At 43.0% G+C, this 20,090-nt stretch overlaps 1 pseudogene; it reads left to right on the top strand.

Moving 5' to 3' along the window:
- Window positions 1-8,066: 8,066 nt before the first annotated feature.
- On the top strand, window positions 8,067-8,192 carry LOC112578935 (annotated as a pseudogene).
- The last annotated feature ends 11,898 nt before the right edge of the window (window positions 8,193-20,090 follow it).

Genomic DNA, 20,090 nt, shown 5'->3' with positions numbered 1-20,090 from the left:
TTGCTTTTTTGGTCCTGAGGTATGTGGGATCCTGGCTCCCCCACCAGGGATGAAACTCACACCACCTGCATTGAAAGGCGAAGTCTTCACCACTGGACTGCCACGGAAGTCCCCAAGTAAACTTCCTTAGTTCTAATAGAAAGTCTATGTGGGGAACACTTTTTCAGTTTAGGAGAAACCTAGGTCAGAGTACCCGAACTGGAAACTGACTCATAGATTCAAGGTAGCTCTAAACATTCATGAATATTTCAGATTTTCACAGCTTTAGGGCATGACAGATTTTTGAAACGTTTGTTGAAAGTCTTGCAAAAAACATATTACTCATTTCTGTGCCTTTCAACACAAAAATCCAGAACTAAACTTGTCTTTTCTTGATGATTCACAACTGCCATAACAAACAGCACTTTCTGTATCCTGCTGTGTTTTTCTCTTTTCTCTGGCTTCTGGTTTTGACTTTATAGGTAGCTAGCCTCCTGCAGCTCTCTTCCCTGAACAAAGTGCTGATTTTAATCTGTAGAGGCTGGTAAATTAGATAACCAAGGATGGAACAACCCTATGCAATATATGTCAATAGGCTCAGGGTGAACCGAGGACCCAGCTGTTAAACCATGACTTTCAGCATTTGTACTTTATCACAGTTGTTTCAACAACCTAGAGTGATTCCATCTTAACTTATTTTCCCCTCTTTCCTGACTCTCTTTCTTTACTTCATTTTATCTTTCCTCCCTCCCTTCTTCCCTGCCTCTATCCTTCCTTCCCCTGCTTTCCTCCTTTCCTCTCTCTCAATCTCTATCTTTTCGTAAACTGACTTTGGGCTGCTCACTGTATCTTCTGGTTTCCAAATAGCTGAGATTTCAGGTGGAAGACTGACCTTCAGATGAGTACAACTCAGTTACATTTTTACCCTTTCATTCATGTAACATGTCTTCATTTCTAATAAATGCACTTAAGTTTAAGGTTAAGATGCTCACTGAAATGTATTGTCATGATTTAAAATGTATAGCATGAAAATTGGGGGAAGAATTTAAAGCTCCCATTTGATATGTGGGCTCCATTTGTATATTTTGTTACTTGCAAAATTGAAATTGAAATTTTAAATCATTTTGCATAATGAAGGCTTAGAGTACATGGTCTAAAAATGGCCTTTACTGTAGCGGTATAAATCGTCTTAATTAAAAAAGATTTTGAATTTAATTGGGAAAGAGAAAGGAGAGTTATTACAATATTAGATTAAAATGATAGTGTTAACTACCAATCTCTATTGCTGTTTACATTCTGTATTGACAAACTTAACTTGCTAAGGGCTAAAAATTGATTTGTCCAGCCTCATTTCCATTACAGTTTAAGTCATTATGTGAAACAGCGGCAACTTTTGCAGGGGAGGAAAAAAAAAATGTATCTATCCTTACAATTAACTAGGAAATGGGCATTTTGGCATTTCCGACTATTGGGCTCTTATTGTACGGAATATAATTCTTAAAGATGTGATATTCTGAAATGGCAGCTCCCAACTATGTAGTTAACCTTCTCTATGCTCTGGTAGTAAGGTTAGATGCACACCTTGCTCTATGGAACATAAGTGTAATTGTAGATTTTTCATTTTTTAGCTAATCAGTTAATATATATCTGCAAAACAAGGTACTATGGCATATGAAGTTATAAGAAAGATACATTCCCTATAAGTGAGGACCTTCCGTTTTGCTGGAAAGACAAGATGAATGAATAAAACAAATGAAGAAGGCATATTTTGCGCTTAAAGCCAGTACATAGAGAGTTGTTTCAGGAGCGAAATGGCCTGCACAGACTTTAAGTGAATAAAAAGATGAAAAAGAGATCCATGTGGGCTGGAATTGGGGAGAAGTTTTTCTGGAGGAAATAGAGCTCCATTTTAACCTTGAGTGTTTTCTAGAAAAATGTGGAACAATAAGGCAGAGATGTTTCACCAGAGTTCTGCCCAAGATGGAGGTTTTCTGGGATGCATGAAGTCAGAGAAGGGTTAGTAGAAAAAGAGACCTTTTAAGGTGCTGAAGATAATGGCCATGCAGCACCATCCCTGCGACTTGATAAGCTAGTGTTCAGAGTGAGATATGTGACTTGAGAAGCTGATATTTAGAGTATAGATACTTGGAGCCAGTGGGAGGGAAGAGGGCTAGATGGTTATTGATAGCCCTTCTGATGGGCAGCTAGAGACTTTTCAGGGAAGCAGATGTATTTTTGAACTGTGGCATTGGAGAAGACTCTTGAGAGTCCCTTGGATTGCAAGGAGATCAAACCAGTCAACCCTAAAGGAAATCAAACTGAATATTCATTGAAAGGACTGATGCTGAAGCTGAAGCTCCAATATTTTGACCACTTGATGCTAAGAGTTGACTCACTGGGAAAGCCCCTGATGCTGGGAAAGATTCAAGGCAGGAGGAGAAGGGGATGACAGGGGATGAGATGGTTGGATGGCATCACTGACACAATGGACATGGGTTTGAGCAAACTCAGGGAGACAGTGAAGGGCCAGGAAGCCTGGCGTACTGCAGTCCATGGGGTCACAAAGAGTCTGACATGACTGAGCCAGTCAACAACAAGATGTTCTTTGGCTGGGATCCCTAGAAGCTGAGCTGAGACAAGGATTATGGGACAGGTGACTTGTTGAGGGAGAAAGAACAATGGGAGAAAGGAAGGATAAGGCAAGAGAAGTCATCGATACAGGCTTTTCATGAAGACCGAACCTCAGCTGACCCCAGGGGAGTTCCAGAAAGTAAACGGCCCGCGAGGGTTGTTTTGCCGGAAGAATCTTCTGGATCCTGTGTCATTAGCCAGCTGTGGGTTGCCCCAGGGTCAGAAGGGAACAGGCGCAAACTCTCAGGTATTTCTGGGCAGGTGGCTTCTGGCCGGTGCAGGTCATTCTCTGCCAAAGGGGGCAGGTGTGAGTCGCCGGCAGCCAACAGTGCCACAGCTGGGGAGGGGCACACCCGCCCAGGGAAGGGAGGCACCAAGGGATCTGCCACGTGGATCTTGTTGTCGTTCAGTCACTCAGTGTTGTCCGACTCTGCAACCCCATGGACTGCAGCACACCTGGGTCCCCTGTCCTTCACTATCTCCCAGAGTTTGCTCTGAGAAACTCATGTCCACTGAGTCGATGATGCCATCTTACTCAAATAAAATGCTCTCTATCAAGCTCCCTCCTCCCAGTTGGTCACATAATGTCACAAAGCAACTCTGTTATACATCCTTAATTAGAACATAAAAACCGTCTAACAGTCCCTCCCATATTCCCCAGTGATCTACCTTCCCTTTGAACCTCATTTTGCAAGATTCACAGCCTGATCTAAATATTAGGTACAATAGCAAAAATGTTTATATCTGTTTAAACCAGCTTCCAGAGGGAAGATAGGGGCTGCCTCTGGGGGTTGAATTCTCTCAACCATCCTATAAGTGATAGTCCTGGATACTGGACAAAAATCACTGTTTTCTTGCCTGTACAGACTGATGGACATGTAGAGGACCATTCTGCATGTAGGAAGAGATTTGCCTTGTTTTCAGTGATGCCATGTGCAAGAGCAAACACACTTTAGTATCATCCAGGCCCACGACAAGAAAGACCCACTCACCTAGATTTTTAATATTTGGAGAAGTCGGAGGAAGCACATTTCTAGCCAAGTTGTTTTGACTCTGGCTGCATATTAGAAATCCAAGAAACTTAAATAGAACAAAATAAAAAGAATATCTAGGTGGATTAAACAGAATTTCAGCATAAAGAGAAGTGATTGGTATATTTTAAAACTCTTGGGAGGCTCTTATGTACAGCCAAGAACTAGTCTTTATCAGAGAGTTATTACTACTCAACAGTCCACTTAAAGCTCAGTGGACTAAAACAAGACTTTTGTTACTAGACCTTCTGAGTCTGAGGATCAGCTGGATGGTATTTCTGATATAGGCTGGGCTTACTCATGCATCTGGGGGCCAGCTGTGTCTTGAGGTGGTTCTGATAATCTTGGCCAGGTTCTCACATGGCTGAGGGTCTGCTGGCTGCCGACTGATCTAAGGAAGCCAAGGCTGGACAATTGAGCTCTGCTCCATGGGGTCTCTCCTCCTCTGGTGTGTTCAGATCGTGGCTTGCCAGAGATCCAAGAAACAGAGCAGAAATACACAAATCCCTCGAGTTCTAGGCTCAGAACTAATACGAATTCACGCTAACACATCCTGTTGGCCAACACAACTCACAGAGCTGGCCTGGAGTCAGAGCAGGAAGAGACCTGAAGGTTCGAGGGCCATGTATGCTTCCTTGTAAAGAAGCCAATAATTGAGACCAAGAGTGCACTGGATCTGTTACTTAGATCGAACCCATAACTTTATGGGAGGACAACTGATTTGTCAAAGTGGTTAAGAGTTTGATATTTAATCACAGATCTGTCCATTCCCCCCACCCCCCCACCTCATTCTACACCTCTTCATTATAGTATTTGAAGTTTGGCCTATAGCTATGGTGTACATATATTTACATAAAATATGTACCTATCTCTACTTTTAAATGTCTAATTCACTTCTATTATATTTGTGCTCTGGACTCGAATTGCAGACAGTAGATCCATAAATAGATGGACAAGTGAAAGCACATACTTGAAATCAATTTTCTAAAGTATTAGCTGTGAAGTATTAATTATGAAGTATGAACATCTGGGGTATGTTCTAAGAAAGTGGACATTTGATCTCTTATGTTTTGACAATCCATTCTAATTACTGTAGTTTTGCAGGTTTCCTTACCCTTTGAAGAGGGCTTCCCTGGTGGCTCAGAGGTTAAAGCATCTGCCTGCAATGCAGGAAACCTGGGTTTGATCCCTGGGTCAGGAAGATCCCCTGGAGAAGGAAATGGCAACCCACTCCAGTATTCTTGCCTGGAGAATCCTATGGGCGGAGGAGCCTGGTGGGCTACAGTCCACGGGGTCGCAAAGAGTCGGACACGACTGAGCATCGTGTCAGTTCACTTTCACTTTTCACTTACCTGAAGAGGTGTTGCTCTGAAGAGGATGGAAAGATAATGGAAGAGTAATTTCCTGTATACCTTCAACCAGGATAGAAACACAGTGAAGGAGATTATACACCTGCAGAAGACCTGTCATTCACTCCCCAGCCAGTTTTCAAAGTGCATATTAAAGAAATTGTTTTCTCTTTGGGTTTTTCTATGACTGGTGCCTTCACCATCTGGCCCAACATTTTGCACTTAGTTTCAGTTTCTCTGATCTAAAATCTGGCTGGACTAGAATCATCCTTGGCCCATTAATCACACTCATGTTGTTCTTGTCTCTTCCTTCACCTCCTTGGCATGCCATCCGCTTTCTCTTCTCCCTATCTTTTGAATCCTACCATATTCTCAAGAAACTACTCTAAACTGTCCTTGGGGGGGGTCTCCTAAAACTGTTTTGGCTACATCAATCCTGCTATTCTTTGAACAGCCATAAAACTTATTATCTGAACCCACTGACACCATTCTGTCTTGAACAGCTGTCTAGCTTTTTAAAGTATCTAAGCTGGCCCATCTGATTGACTGTGAATCTGGTGTGTCAAGGCAGGTTGACCATTTTGGCTGCTCAGCTATTGCGGGACACAGTCATAGGCGTGTCAACTCCACAAGACCAGGGGTTCCATCTGCTTTGCTCACTCCTGTATCCACTCACTGAGCACATAGAAGATGCTCAGCCACATCTACTGAATGAATGAGAAAGAATGGGCAGTCAATAAATATTTAATAAATTGGTTTTCCAGCAATAAGAAACAACAAAAAATTAACATTTTTAGTGTGTCAGGAATCCAATGTCTGTCCACTTATCTATTACATATGATCCCCTACTGTGGGAAGGCACTGGGGAGTTGAGCATAAACAAAACCTAACTCTGCCATCAAAGATCTCACAGCCTTATGTGGGGAGGGTGCCATTATGTGTTGCCTTTTGTATACCAGGTGCTGATGCTGCATGATGTTGGAGTAACTGGCTTCTGCTATAAGCAACTGCAGTAATGTTAAAGGGCCCAAACTCTTAAGACTTAAACTGTATGACTATTGACCTCCAAACAGCTAAGGACCTTAACTAAGGCATTTATCTGTTCTGGGATTCAGGATTCTCACCTGTGAAATGAGGAGAACATCTAGAAGGGACCTTCTAGTTCTCACTTTCTTTGACTGGTTGTCTTAAGAAAGGATTAACATCCCTCTGATGAAATGATATGACCTCAAATTTATGGGAACAAATCCCAAGCTGAAATGTGTGTCATCCTTCTTCTAACTATCTGGCATGTCTTTCAGGGGCAGTATAACCTTCCTTCATGCCAGTGTGGTTGAGAATATTAAGGTTCTCAAGGCAACTCTCTAAGACATTTATCCAAAATACTATTCAGCATCTCACAAACTACCATTGGGTGAACTGGTTAACACAAAATAAAATGACAAGAACAGAAGTTATTTCTTCCTGACTAGCCTAATCTTAAGGGTGCTTTTGTTGAATCTTGTTGCTCATCCACCTACCCGAATGTTCCCTTTGAATCTGCCCAGGAACAGAACGTAATTTGTGGAAACTGATCACTCTTAGCAGTTGCCTCAAACTCAACAACTCAGTAGAAGAGAGTTTATTTTGGCTCATTCTGGACCTCAATAAAGAATCCTCAGCATTGCCCCAGGCTGGGCCAGCCAGGATCCTAGCCCCTGTGTGACTCAGGAGCGGTAGGCACACTGCCTCCAGACTCATTGTGGCTGCCATCATCGCGGGGTTTCACCTGCCCCATTTTGGGGAGGCTGGTCAATTTTACAAACTTACCAAACTGAGAAAGATTATAAAATCAGCCCCAAAGACAGCACATACTGCACCTCACATGGGTGCATTAAGCTGTCGAAGATATCAGCAAGGATGGATTCTTTTATGAAACTAACACAATATTGTAAATCAATTGTACTTCAGGTTTTTAAAAGAAGGATGGTTTCTTTCAGTGCTCATCTTTCTGAGCCTTTCAGCATTGAAAAATACTCTGTTGCTGGCACTGCATTTACCTGCCCTCCCACGTGATGAAGCAAATGTCTCCATGCCAGGTGGGCCACGCTGCAGTCCCCCAAAGTCAGCTGATGGAGAGGCTTATTGAGCCAGAGGGAGAACAACCTCCAGAAGCCACAGTGGGAAGCACTCTTTGTCTCAGCCCATTTGGGCACCTATGAGTCTAAGTTGGCTAAAACCTAAAGGGGTTTTGAGGTTGAAGTCTCTCAGTGACACGGAAGGTTGGTGCTTACCATAGAAGCAACTATTGCAATTTGTGACAGGAAATGGGAAGGTCAGATCCATCTCTGAGTGAGTTTGTCACTGTGAGTACAAAATATTGCCTGCAAAAGGAAGGCTCCTTCTCTTGGAAAGACTCTCTGTCCAAAGGAAGGAGCCGTGTATCCACTGGACATTGTCTTCTTGATGACATCAAGGACAGAGACAGTGACCAGCATCTGTGTATCAGCCTGGTGGCTTTCCCGTTAGAGTGAAAGGCAAAGCATTAGCCTTAGAGTGTATAAGGCCCCCAAAGACTGGCCCATTCCGTCCCTTAACCGTATCCTAATCCACTGCCTACTTCACTTGTTTTGGCCATCCAGCCCCCTGACTACCCCAAAACAGAATGGTTGAAAATGACAACAACCATTCAGCTTTCTCACAGCCCTGCAGTTTGCTCTGGGGTCCATGGAAAAGGTTCAGCGCTGTTGTTCACAGTGTTAGGTGAGGGGTTCGGCCCTGGGTCTGGAGCAGCTGCTTCTGCTCCTCACCTGGGCTGTGCTGTCCACTAGACGCTCAGCTTCCGGTGGCTGGGCTTCCTCCCACCATGGTGGCTGGAACTGTTTCCAGCATCCAAGAAAGAGAGCTCAGCAGAAGCTGTTCTGCCTTTTATGCCCAAGCCTGGAAGTCACCTAGCATCACTTCTATCAGACAAGCCATAAGCTATAAGTCAGGGCAATCACAAAAGCTCATTCGGGTTCAAGGGGAGGAGACACAGACTCTTAACAGAGGACAGAAATGTCAAGGCTCTGGAAGGTCTTAAGGGAAGGGACTATCACGGCGGCCATCTTTGGAATATCAAACCTGGGCTGTGGGGATGCTGTGTGCAATGGCTGCAAACAGCAGCCTTCTCGGTGGTATATTTTGCCTGTGCAGGTTGTGCTAAGGAACCCTGGAGACGGTTCTTTCCAGTGGATATTCACGACTGGCCTGCGACTAGCATGCTGTCTCCATTCTAGACTGGAGACAGGTTTGTGCAGTGCCTTTGGAAAGCCCCAGGGTCCACAGTGGTTGGTTAGTAACATCCATCCGCACCAAGCTGCAGAACAAGGAGCACGTGATTGAGTCCCTCTGCAGGGTCAACTTCAAGTTACCTGGCCACCAGAAGATCCACATCTCAAAGGTGTGGGGGATTACTGAGTTTAACGTGAAAGAATGTGAAAATATGGTGGCAGAGTGGTTCATCCCGGATGACTGTGGCGTCAAATACATCCCTAATCATGGCTCCTCCTTCATGGCAAATAGATGGCCCTGCGCTTGTGAGAGCCTTGGTGTTGGCCCCTCCCTACTGAGGCCCAGCAAACCTGGGCTGTTCCTGCACCACACCAGATGTGTTCTGTCTCAGCGCTTGACGTTTGCTTTCTGTTTATTAATATACTGCTCTTCCCCTGGATAAGCACATTCCTCACTTCATCAACAACTTGGGTGCTTGACCCAAATACTTTCTCCACTGCATGGTCTTCCCTGAGTGTCCTGTGCCAATGAAAACCCATGTCCTAATCCATCCCCTGCTTTCTATTTCTCAATAGAACACAACACCATTTATGTACTGTATGTTTTACTTATTGGAGAAGGAAATGGCAACCCACTCCAGTGTTCCTGCCTGGAGAATCCCAGGGGCAGCGGAGCCTGGTGGGCTGCCGTCTAAGGGGTCGCACAGAGTCGGACACGACTGTAGCGACTTAGCAGCAGTAGCAGCAGCAGTTTTCCTTATTTATTCGGTTTTTGTACTGTTCCTCTCCTTACACTTTAAACTTCCACTAAGGGAGGGGTTTCTGTCTGTTTTGTTCATTGCTCTTTTTTCCAAACTGGAAGAGTGCCTGGCACATAGTATGGACTCAGTAAATGTTTGTTTGAGTAAATTAGTGAACAACTACCCTCATAAAACATAAGACAAGGCAGTAGTGATTATTCTCATTTTCTTTGGTCTTGAGTACAGTGCCAGGAATCTCTCCTCATCTACAAAAGAACAATGCCAGCCAGTATTGATATTAAATCCTGTACTAACAGTGCTGCTCCTGCCTCCAATTAGAGCCAAGGAGTTATCAGAAGAGAAAGAGGAGAAATGGTGGGGGATGCCTAGGACAGGGCTCTGACAGTGAACCTCTGAGTGCCAGCCTGATCTTCCCTCTGTCATTTGTCATCTGAAGGGATTGACCTATAGGTTGGTGGAAAGTGGCTTTCCCCCAGCGTGGTTCAGTGCTCACAATTCAGATAATAGATGTCTTAAGAAATGGGAAGAAAGCAGGAAGACACGTACTTCATGTATTATCAGGCAGTCAATTGGGCACTTTTGTTGTCTTTGAGGAATGACCTCTCTTGTTTCACTGCCTTGTGCTTGTTAGCACATTCTCTGGAGATGCCTAGAGTATTAACATTTCAAAATGGATTAGTAAAGGATGCTGGGAGAAATATCAATAACCTCAGATATGCAGATGACACCACCCTTATGGCAGAAAGTGAAGAGGAACTAAAGAGCCTCTTGATGAAAGTGAAAGAGGAGAGTGAAAAAGTTGGCTTAAAGCTCAACATTCAGAAAACTAAGATCATGGCATCTGGTCCCATCACTTCATGGCAAATAGATGGGGAAACAGTGGAAACAGTGGCTGATTTTATTTTTCTGGGCTCCAAAATCACTGCAGATGGTGATTGCAGCCATGAAATTAAAAGATGCTTACTCCTTGGAAGGAAAGTTATAACCAAGCTAGACAGCAGAGACAGCAGAGACATTAAAAAGCAGAGACATTACTTTGCCAACAAAGGTCCTTCTAGTTAAGGCTATGGTTTTTCCAGTGGTCATGTATGGATGTGAGAGTTGGACTATAAAGAAAGCTAAGTGCCGAAGAATTGATGCTTTTGAACTGTGGTGTTGGAGAAGACTCTTGAGAGTCCCTTGGACTGCAAGGAGGTTCAACCAGTCCATCCTAAAGGACTGATTTAGTCCTGGGTGTTCATTGGAAGGACTGATGTTGAAGCTGAAACTCCAGTACTTTGGCCACCTAATGCAAAGAGCTGATTCATTGGAAAAGACCCTGATGCTGGGAAAGATTGAGGGCAGGAGGAGAAGGGGATGACAGAGGATGAGATGGTTGGATGGCATCACTGACTCAATGGACATGGGTTTGGGTGGACTCTGGGAGTTGGTGATGGACAGGGAGGCCTGGCATGCTGCAGTTCATGGGGTCACAAAGAGTCGGACACAACTGAGCTACTGAACTGAACTGAAAGGATGCTCTAAGTTGAATATATTCTTGAATTTTGCTCAAATAGCTTTCACTAAAGAATACAAGTTGGTATTAAGCTGGAATACCCTGGACTCCATCATCTAGTATACTATTCCAGGAGTTCAAAAGGAGTCCACTCTGAGATGGGTTGATGATGACATTTCAATGGACTTTGTGTTTATCAATTTTTCTTCTCTGCCAAAGAAAAGGGAAGCAATAAATATGGCCCCAAAGAGCTCTGCTTTGGTGGAGAGGATTGTGGTGGTGACCTAGATGTGTCCCCTGAGTCACACATTGCTCCCTCTTGAATCAGGATCTTGAATCTGGAAATGTACAGGAAAGAGGCAGACAGGGCCCTGTTTTCCTTATTGGGTGTGTATGAGACAAAGGGGAGCCCAGGGCCTGCCAGGGTGGCTTTCTCCCCAAGCAAAGGTTATAAGAATGAAAGGGTCAAACATGCCTTGAGCTCCTTCTCAGACAAGGTAAGGAGAATACAAACTATTAATGTAATTTATGGGCAGAGCACTTTGAATATAAATGAAGCAACCAATGGCCTCTTTGATTGGCATTTATATCTCATTTTATAGAGATCACATAGAGTAGTGTTATAATTCTTGACAGTTTTGATTGTAAAATACATGGGACTTTCAGCTCCGTGGAAGAAAGCAAAGATAATTAATATTAATAATGGATGACTAGATACAGAATAGAAATGAGTAATATGTTTTGTATTTATATAGCTATTGTTTTAACTCATTGGAAAACACTGTATAATTTATTGTCAGGGATGCAGTCATAATAAGACACTATATTATCTATGTCACATAAAAGAAGACATTCAAGCTAATCCCTAAATCCTATTAATTTTTTTACTCGCATTACAGAAAAACAAAAAACAAAACAATAGCCGTTTGACTACACTACTCAAATGAATGCATTCAAAGCAATGTGACTAATTAAAGATACAGATCAAAATTCAAATAACTTCATGCAAGTGTGGTCAGTCCCAGAATCATTTGGAAATGTTGATAGCCACAAGGAAGGCTATGGATCTCAGAAAAATAAATAAATAAGAGACTGGGCAAATCAAAGCATAGTGATGAATGTGGTGTGTGTGTGTGTGTGTGTGTGTGTATTCTTCTAAGTGCAGAATGCTGAGTGAAGCAACTCTGGGCTCTGTCAGCAAAATTACGGCTCTAATAAGAGTGTGCACTGTTACGGAGAAAACTATTTCAATGGAAAATGCACATCTCTTAGATTACATCTAGCACTTGGAAAATTGCAAAATGTTTTACCACCTCTATTTCCCACTTCCTCCTCCCTGCCCATGACTCGTTCCATCACCACGTGGGAAAAAGTAGAAAGAGAAAACAAAGATTGGATGTTGTGGTCACCTCAATTTAAGATGTGCCTCTGATTCAGAATAGAAATAATTCAATAAGTAAATGTTACATATGTCAAGTCTTCATTCAAAAGGCATTTGGAATGTTTTAAAGGCAAATATATTCTGGAAAAAGGTGAAAATGAGGTGGAATAGAAGTAAAAGTTTGTACAATATGTGGAAAATAAGCCCCACACCCGAATAAGTAAATGACCAGTACATTGAATTCTGGGAAGTCCTAGTCATTTCTTACAAGTAGGACCTAAACTTGATTCTGAATTTTTTTTTTTAAACCAAAGAGGAGGGAAAAAAACGATGGGCAGCCACATCGTTTACATAAGCAGAACTACTCTGCAGAAAAATACACCTGTTTCATTTTCTACTATTTGAGAGGAGCTATTATTTTGATTTCACTTTGTATTTTTTGTTGTTGTTTGTTTTATCTTCCTTTCCCTGTGGGCTTTTAAAATAAGATTCTGGTGACAGAGACAGAAATAAATCCTTCCATCCTATCCCCGTTACGATTTGCTGTGGTTTGGGAAGCTCATCTTATATGAGGAGATGTAATGGCTCCCCACTGCACCATTCACCTCTGACATCTGATATCTTGTTTTTAGTGATGTGTCCATTAGCGTTTGCTGCATAAATAAGCTATTCCAAAATTTAGTGGCTTATGCCAACAGTCATTTATTTGCTCACAAATTTGTGGGTTGGCAATTTGAACTGGACTAGACTGGGCCATCCTTCAGCCTCTCTTGGCTAAGCTTTGCTCATGTGGCAACTGACCCTGTCAACTGGGTGGGTAAGGATGCCCTCACTCATGTGTCTGGAGGGTGGTGGACTGAAGGTCGGGTGCTTTGGTTTTCCCCAACATGGCTTCTCTGACAGGCTGGCTTGGGTTCCTTCAACCTGCTATTTCTTTGCATGGCATTTGCTTATGTCCTGTTGGCCAAAGCAAGTCACATGACCAAGCCCAGCTTCAAGGAGGGGAAAAATAGACTTCTCTTTTAATGGTAGGATCTGCAATGAATTTGTGCATGTGTGTGTGTGTGTGTGTGTGTGTGTGTGTGTGTGTGTGTGTTCATGCACTAAGTCACTTCAGTCATGTCCGGCTCTTTGTGACCTTATGAACTAGAGACTTCCTGGTTCCTCTGTCCATGGGATTCTCCAGGCAAGAATACTGGAGTGGGTTGCCATGCCCTCTTCCAGGGGGTCTTCCTGACTCAAGGATTGAACCTCAGTCTTTTATGTCTCCTGCATTGGCAGGCGGGTTCTTTACCAGTAGCACCACCTGAGAAGTCCAATGAATTTATGGCCATTTTTTCTTTTTGCAGCAACAAGTTTAATTTTTGCTGCTGCTAAAGGGAAGGGAACACCATACCCCTGCTTATACTGTAGCTTGAAGCACTTTAGTTTCTAAAGAACTTTAGTTTCTACTCTCTGCATAAAATCCTGTGTCCCAGAGGGAGGGGAACTATGAGGCTTATGAGATGATCTTTCAGGAAGGAATTCACTTTTCCAGCTGCCATGGCAGGGAATGAAAAAAACCACCTTATCTAAGAGATGTGGGAGAGTAAGGGGAGGCAGAGAGGATGCAGGTGGACAGTTTGTGTGTGAGTGCATTGTCTTGCATCCATATGAGACGAGAGGTGAATGAACTTGTCCTTCAGTGTTAACCAGTTGTTTTTTTTTTTTTTTTTTGAGAGAGAGCAAAGGAGAATTATTGAACAATTTCAGACTTTTATAAATCATTATTTTCAAGTCCACACCAGGTGGTGGAGTCAGATAGAGTCAAAAACATCATCTCAAGGCATTCTTTCTTTGGCAGGACCTTTCAAGGTGCCTGCTTTCATTGCTGACAGTCTCCCAGCCTCGTCTGCAATGTTCTCACAGTCACAGTCCTCTGAGCTACCACCGGGTATCTGCTGTTTTGCCTGTTTCAGTTCCCTGCAGGGATGTCAGCTGCCGAGGCCTCTGACACTGCCACATGGCCTTTGAAGATTCCGAGGGCACTGCGGTGCTGATGCAGGCTTTGTCTCCAAGTCATGATGCAAGCGCTAGCACCAGCATCATTGGCTTGGCAGGTGCCCCCTTGTGTTCTTGTAGACTTGTTAATAAAGCTTTTCCTTCAACAGACACCAACAGGTTTGCTGGCTCTTTTATTTGGTTCCTTGATGAAGTTGGATGAGTTCCCTTACTGTAGTTTTTCTTTTATCATGAAAATAGGGGTGTGATGGACTTGCTTCACAGGTCCTTCATATAAATCTTGAATCAATGACCTATGGCCATGAGATGCTGTATAAGAACCATCCACAAAACCTCACCAGTCTTTGGGTCACATGAGTGGCTATGGCTTGTTCTATAACAGGGGTCCTCAACCTCCAGGATTCAATGGCTGAGATCTAAGGTAGAGCTGATGTAATAAATAGAAATAAAGTGCACAATAAATGTAATGTGTTTTAATCATCCTGAAACCATTCCTCTACCCCTGGTCCGTGGAAAACTTTTCTTCCATTAAACCTGGTCCCTGGTCCCAAAATGATTGGGGGCTACTTCTGTAATGATCTACTTCTGCTCAGCTGTGAGTAGTCAGGTGGCTTAGCTGACTTGGCTGTGCTCTTTGATGTGTCTGGGGTTGCTTAGCTGGAGGATGTGGCTCGATTCCATGTTATTTCCTCCACAGCAGGCTAGCCCAGGTTCATTCCCAGGCCAGTGGCAGGGTTCCAAGGGAGGGCACATGCACAAAACCTCATGAGGCCAAGGTTTAGAATCTCCACCATATCACCTCTCCTGTTCCGAAGAAGTCACCAGCCCCCTAAGATTCACAGGTGGAGAAACAAACTTTATTTCTTGATGGGAGGAGATGAAACATCGCATCACATGGGGCATGGATTTGGAAAGTGCAGAGAACTGGAGCCGTCTTTGCAAATAATCTAACACACCCGAAAACCTGGGAGCCCTGGGTGAGCACGGTTGGCAACCCAGACAACTTTAAATGCATGTTAGGAAGATGAATTTGGTAATCTTTTTAAAAGGCAGAAGATAAATTGATTTGGGTAGTGGGAGGAGAGGTTAGTGTAACCTGCAAAATGGCTTTTGCTTTAATACAGGTGATAAATCAGGAGGGTCTAGAACAGGGATAGCAAACAAGCTGCACACCATGTGACCGATTCACATGCCTGCAGTGGAATGTTGAGGAGAATTATGTGGCCGCTTTCCTGGGTGAGCTGAACACTGAGGCTTGATGGATTTGCCCTTGAATGGAGCAGAGACAGCATAGTCTCATGTGTGTGCCACTTTTGTGCCACCAAGGGCCATGGCAGTGAGGTTAAAGAGCCTTATGAAACTGATAAGGAGGTAGAAGGATCACATATTAATAATCAAGTGTAAATGAGGGAAAATATTATTCTAAAATAAGGCTAGCTTTTGGATTCATTCCCTTAATGGTAATGTCATTTCTTAAAGTGGGTCATACTGTATAAGGAGTAGATTTGAGTCTATATTATAAAGATCAGTCCTGTATCGTATCATGGAAGGAGTACCAGCTTTTCTGTCATCTATTGAGGCCCAACAAACCACTCAAAGATTAGAAGCTGTGATAGTTAATTTTATGCACCAACTTGAGTGAGTCTATTTGTTTCCAAGGCAAACCATTCAATATCACAGTAAGACAAGTCTATGCCCTGACCAGTAATGCTGAAGAAGCTAAAGTTGAATGGTTCTATGAAGACCTACAAGACCTTCTATAACTAACACCCCAAAAAAGAATGTCTTTTTCATTATAGGGGACTGGAATGCAAAAGTGGGGAGTCAAGAAACACCTGGAGTAACAGGCAAATTTGGCCTTGGAGTATGGAATGAAGCAGGGCAAAGGCTAATTGAGGTTTGCCAAGAGAATGCACTGCTCATAGCAAAGATCCTCTTCCAACAACACAAGAGAAGACTCTACACATGGACATCACCAGGTGGTCAACACTGAAATCAGATTGATTATATTCTCTGCCACCAACAATGGAGAAGTTCTACACAGTCAGCAAAAACAAGACCGGAATCTGACTGGGGCACAGATCATGAACTCCTTATTGCCGAATTCAGACTTAAGTTGAGGAAAGTGGGCAAAACCACTAGACCATTCAGGTATAACCTAAATCAAATCCCTTACAATTATACCATGGAAGTGACAAATATATTCAAGGGATTAGATCTAACAGACAGAGTGCCTGAAGAACTATGAATGGAGGTTTGTGACATTGTACAGAGGCAGGGATCAAGACGATTCCCAAGGAAAAGAAATGCAAAAAGGCAAATCGGTTGTCTGAAGAGGCCTTACAAATAACTGAATAGAAGAGAAGTGAAAGGCAAAGGAGAAAAGGAAAGATATAACCATCTGAATGCAGAGTTCCAAAGAATAGCAAGGAGAGATAAGAAAGGCTTCCTCAGTGATCAATGCAAAGAAATAGAGGAAAACAATGAAATGGGAAAGTCTAGAGATCTTATGAAGAAAATTAGAGAAACTAAAGGAACATTTCACGTGAAGATGGGTACAATAAAGGACAGAAACAGTATGGACCTAACAGAAGCTGAAAGTGTTAAGAAGAGGTGGCAAGAATACACAGAAGAACTATACAAAAAAAATCTTCATGACACAGATAATCATGATGATGTGATCACTCACCTAGAGCCAGACACCCTGGAATGCTAAGTCAAGGGGGCCTTAGGAAGCATCACTACTAACAAAGCTAGTGGAGTTGATGGAATTCCAGTTGAGCTATTTCAAATCCTAAAAGATGATGCTGTGAAAGTGCTGCACTCAATATGCCAACAAATTTGGAAAACTCAGCAGTGTCCACAGGCCTGGAAAAGTCAGTTTTCATTCCAATCCCAAAGAAAGGCAGTGCCAAAGAATGCTCAAACTACTGCACAATTGCACTCATCTCACAAGCTAGTAATGTAATGCTCAAAATTCTCCAAGCCAGGCTTTAACAGTATGTGAACCATGAACTTCCAGATGTTCAAGCTGGATTTGGAAAAGGCAGAAGAACCAGAGATCAAATTGTCAACATCTGTTGGATCATTGAAAAATCGAGAGACTTCCAGATAAATGTGTAGTTCTACTTTATTGACTAGGCCAAAGCCTTTGAATATGTGGAAGACAACAAACTGTGAAAGAGATGGAAATACCAGACCACCTGACCTGCTACTTGAGAAATACGTAGGCAAGTCAGGAAACAACAGTTAGAACTGGACATGGAACAACAGACTAGTTCCAAATTGGGAAAGCACCCTCCTTATTTAACTTAATTTCAGAGTACATCATGAGAAACGCTGGGCTGGATGAAACACAAGCTGGAATCAAGATTTCTGGGAGAAACATCAATAACCTCAGGTGTGCAGAAGACAGCACCCTTATGGCAGAAAGTGAAGAAGAACTAAAGAATCTCTTGATGAAAGTGAAAGAAGAGAGTGAAAAAGTTGGCTTAAAACTCGACATTCAGAAAATTGAGATCATGGCATCTGGTCATATCACTTCCAGCAAATAGATGGGGAAACAGTGGAAACAGTGACAGATTTTATTTTTTTGGGCTCCAAAATCACTGCAGCCATGAAATAAAAAGACTCTTGCTCCTTGGAAGAAAAGTTATGACCAACCTAAACAGCATATTAAAAAGCAGAGACATTACTTTGCCAACAAGGCTGTGTCTATTCAGTTATTGCTTTTCCAGCAGTCATATATGGATGTGAGAGTTGGACTGTGAAGAAGGCTGAGCACCAAAGAATTGATGCTTTTGAACTGTGGTGTTGGAGAAGACTCTTGAGAGTCCCTTGGACTGCAAGGAGATCCAACCAGTCCATTCTAGAGGAAATCAGTCCTGAATATTAATTGGAATGACTGATGTTGAAGCTGAAACTCCAATCCTTTGGCCACCTGATGTGTAGAGTGACTCACTGGAAAAGACCCAGATGCTGGGAAAGATTGAAGGCAGGAGAAGGGGATGACAGAGGATGAGATGGTTGGATGGCATCACCGACTCAATGGACATGAGTTTGAGGAAACTCTGAGAGTGGCAATGGACAGGGAGTCCTGGCGTGCTGCAGTCCATGGGTTTGCAACAAGCTGAACATGACTGAGTAACTGAATTGAACTGAACTGAGTAGGGGATGTCTAGATATCCGGTCAAATGCTTTTCTGAGTGTTTCTGTGAGGGTGTTTTGGATACACTAACATTTTGTTGGTAGCCTGAGTAAAGGAAACTGCCTCCCTCATGTGTGTGGGCTTCACCCAATCAGTTAAAAGCCTGGGTAGAACAAAAAGCTGCCTTTCCCTGAGTTAGAGGGAATTCCTACTGTCTAACCACCTTGAGACTGGGATTGGGCATCTTCTTACCTTCAGACTGACATGGAAACATCGATCTTTCTGAGTCTTGAGTTTCCTGTCCCTTGGACTAGAACTGCACTGTCAGAACTCCTGGTTTTCTGGCCACTGGACTCAGTCCGGAACTACCCATCACCTTTCCTGGGTCTGCAGCTGGCTGACTCACCTTGTAAATCTTGGGACTTTTCAGTTTCCATAATTGCATGAGCTAATTTTTTACAGTAAACTAATAAATAAGTAAGGAAAAAATTACTTTATATTTACACATACATCCTGTTGTTGGTTCTGTTTGTCTGCAGAACCCTGTCTAAGAATGCAGAAGCTTAAAACAACAGCTGTTTTACATCTCAGGATTCTGTAGGTAACACATTTGGACAGGATGCAGTGGGAATTCTCAGTAACATCAGGAGCCTCAGTGACCCCATGGCCTCTCCTGCTACCTGCCCTCATTACACAGAAGTCTAGTCTGAGCTTCTTTAGAGCTTGGCAGGTGCCCCCTGGAGTGTTCTAAGAGGACAAGCACTTCTTAAGCTGCTGCTTCCGCCATGTTTGATAGCATCCCACTGAGGCAAGTCCATGGCCAAACCCAGGGTCAGTGTGAGAGGGGTCTACACTAGGGCATGGGTGCCTGGAAATTTAATTTAGTGGGGTAACCAACGTTAAAGTCTGTCTCGAAGGGGAGGTTTGATATTCCATCGTGAATGTGTTGGCTCTGATGTGTCCATTTGATGTTAAAGTTGGGAGAGTCAGGTGGCAATATGGGTCTGAGGCTAAGACAAGATAATTTCTTAACAATGGATGGATATATTTGGAAATCATGAATACATAGGGGTACATGAAAATATCCCACAATCAGTATAACATGGACACCATCCTATCAGGACAGATTGTTGCCATAGTCTTGAAGCGGAATCTCAGGGTTCCCTGTTCGGCCAAGCGTTTTCCTTTTAGTTATTAGATCTTTGGGAGGTATCAGGAGTCCCAGGAAAGGAGGCAGGACAGTCAGGGTGGTGGGAGGGCAGTGGGCAATGAACCAATTGGCAGGAAATATTGCAATACTTTGGCAACTGGTCTGAGTAGCAACCATATACACAGGAAAGAGCTAAAGTCAGGGGTGGTATGGTTAACATGTCGCTGGCATAGGGTATTAACTTAAACTGTATGATTGACCTGTGTTTATCCACTTGTGGTTGCGAAGAGCATCATTTTGTATACTTCAGACTAACCCCAAATAAGACAAAACTAGGTCTAAAATGGACACAAATATTTAATTAACTGGCAGGTGAAAAGGAGGAGCCCTCATAGGAAATTGGAAAGAATGACTCCATGGAAGGCAAAGGAGGATCACAGGAGAGGAAGGGAACGGGCAAAGATCTCGAAGATTATATAGTAAAGTTCAGGTGAGATGAGTGTGCATGACTTTAGCTGAGATGTATATCAAAGGAATGATTTCCATGAGCCCAGACTCTTGCATCTTCCCATATACAGAAAAGCGCTAAATACCTCAACTTGACATATCTGATTTTCCTTTAATCTTTTGAGGTTTGGATTACCTGCCTTTTGCTGTAAACTTCTGTATAATCTGTCCCTGCCCCACTGCCTCCTTGGAGCAGTTTTCTCAGGATTTTGTGAGATGCTACCTCCCAGGCTTGAAGTTCTAAAAATTCCCGCCAAATAAAGCATAACTCTCAACTTTTAGGTTGTGAATATTTTTGAAGTCGACAATGAGAAAGACTTGCTTGCATTTATATGAGGAATGGAAAGATCCCTCAGCTTGATGTTGGAAAATAATCTGTTTTAAAAGGTAAGAAGTTTCAGTTGAAC

Source organism: Bubalus bubalis, chromosome 14 (assembly GCF_019923935.1).
Source record: "Bubalus bubalis isolate 160015118507 breed Murrah chromosome 14, NDDB_SH_1, whole genome shotgun sequence".
NCBI classification, from domain to species: Eukaryota; Metazoa; Chordata; class Mammalia; order Artiodactyla; family Bovidae; genus Bubalus; species Bubalus bubalis.
The sequence above is the reverse complement of the archived record's forward strand: the minus strand, read 5'-3'. Positions and strand labels throughout refer to the sequence as shown.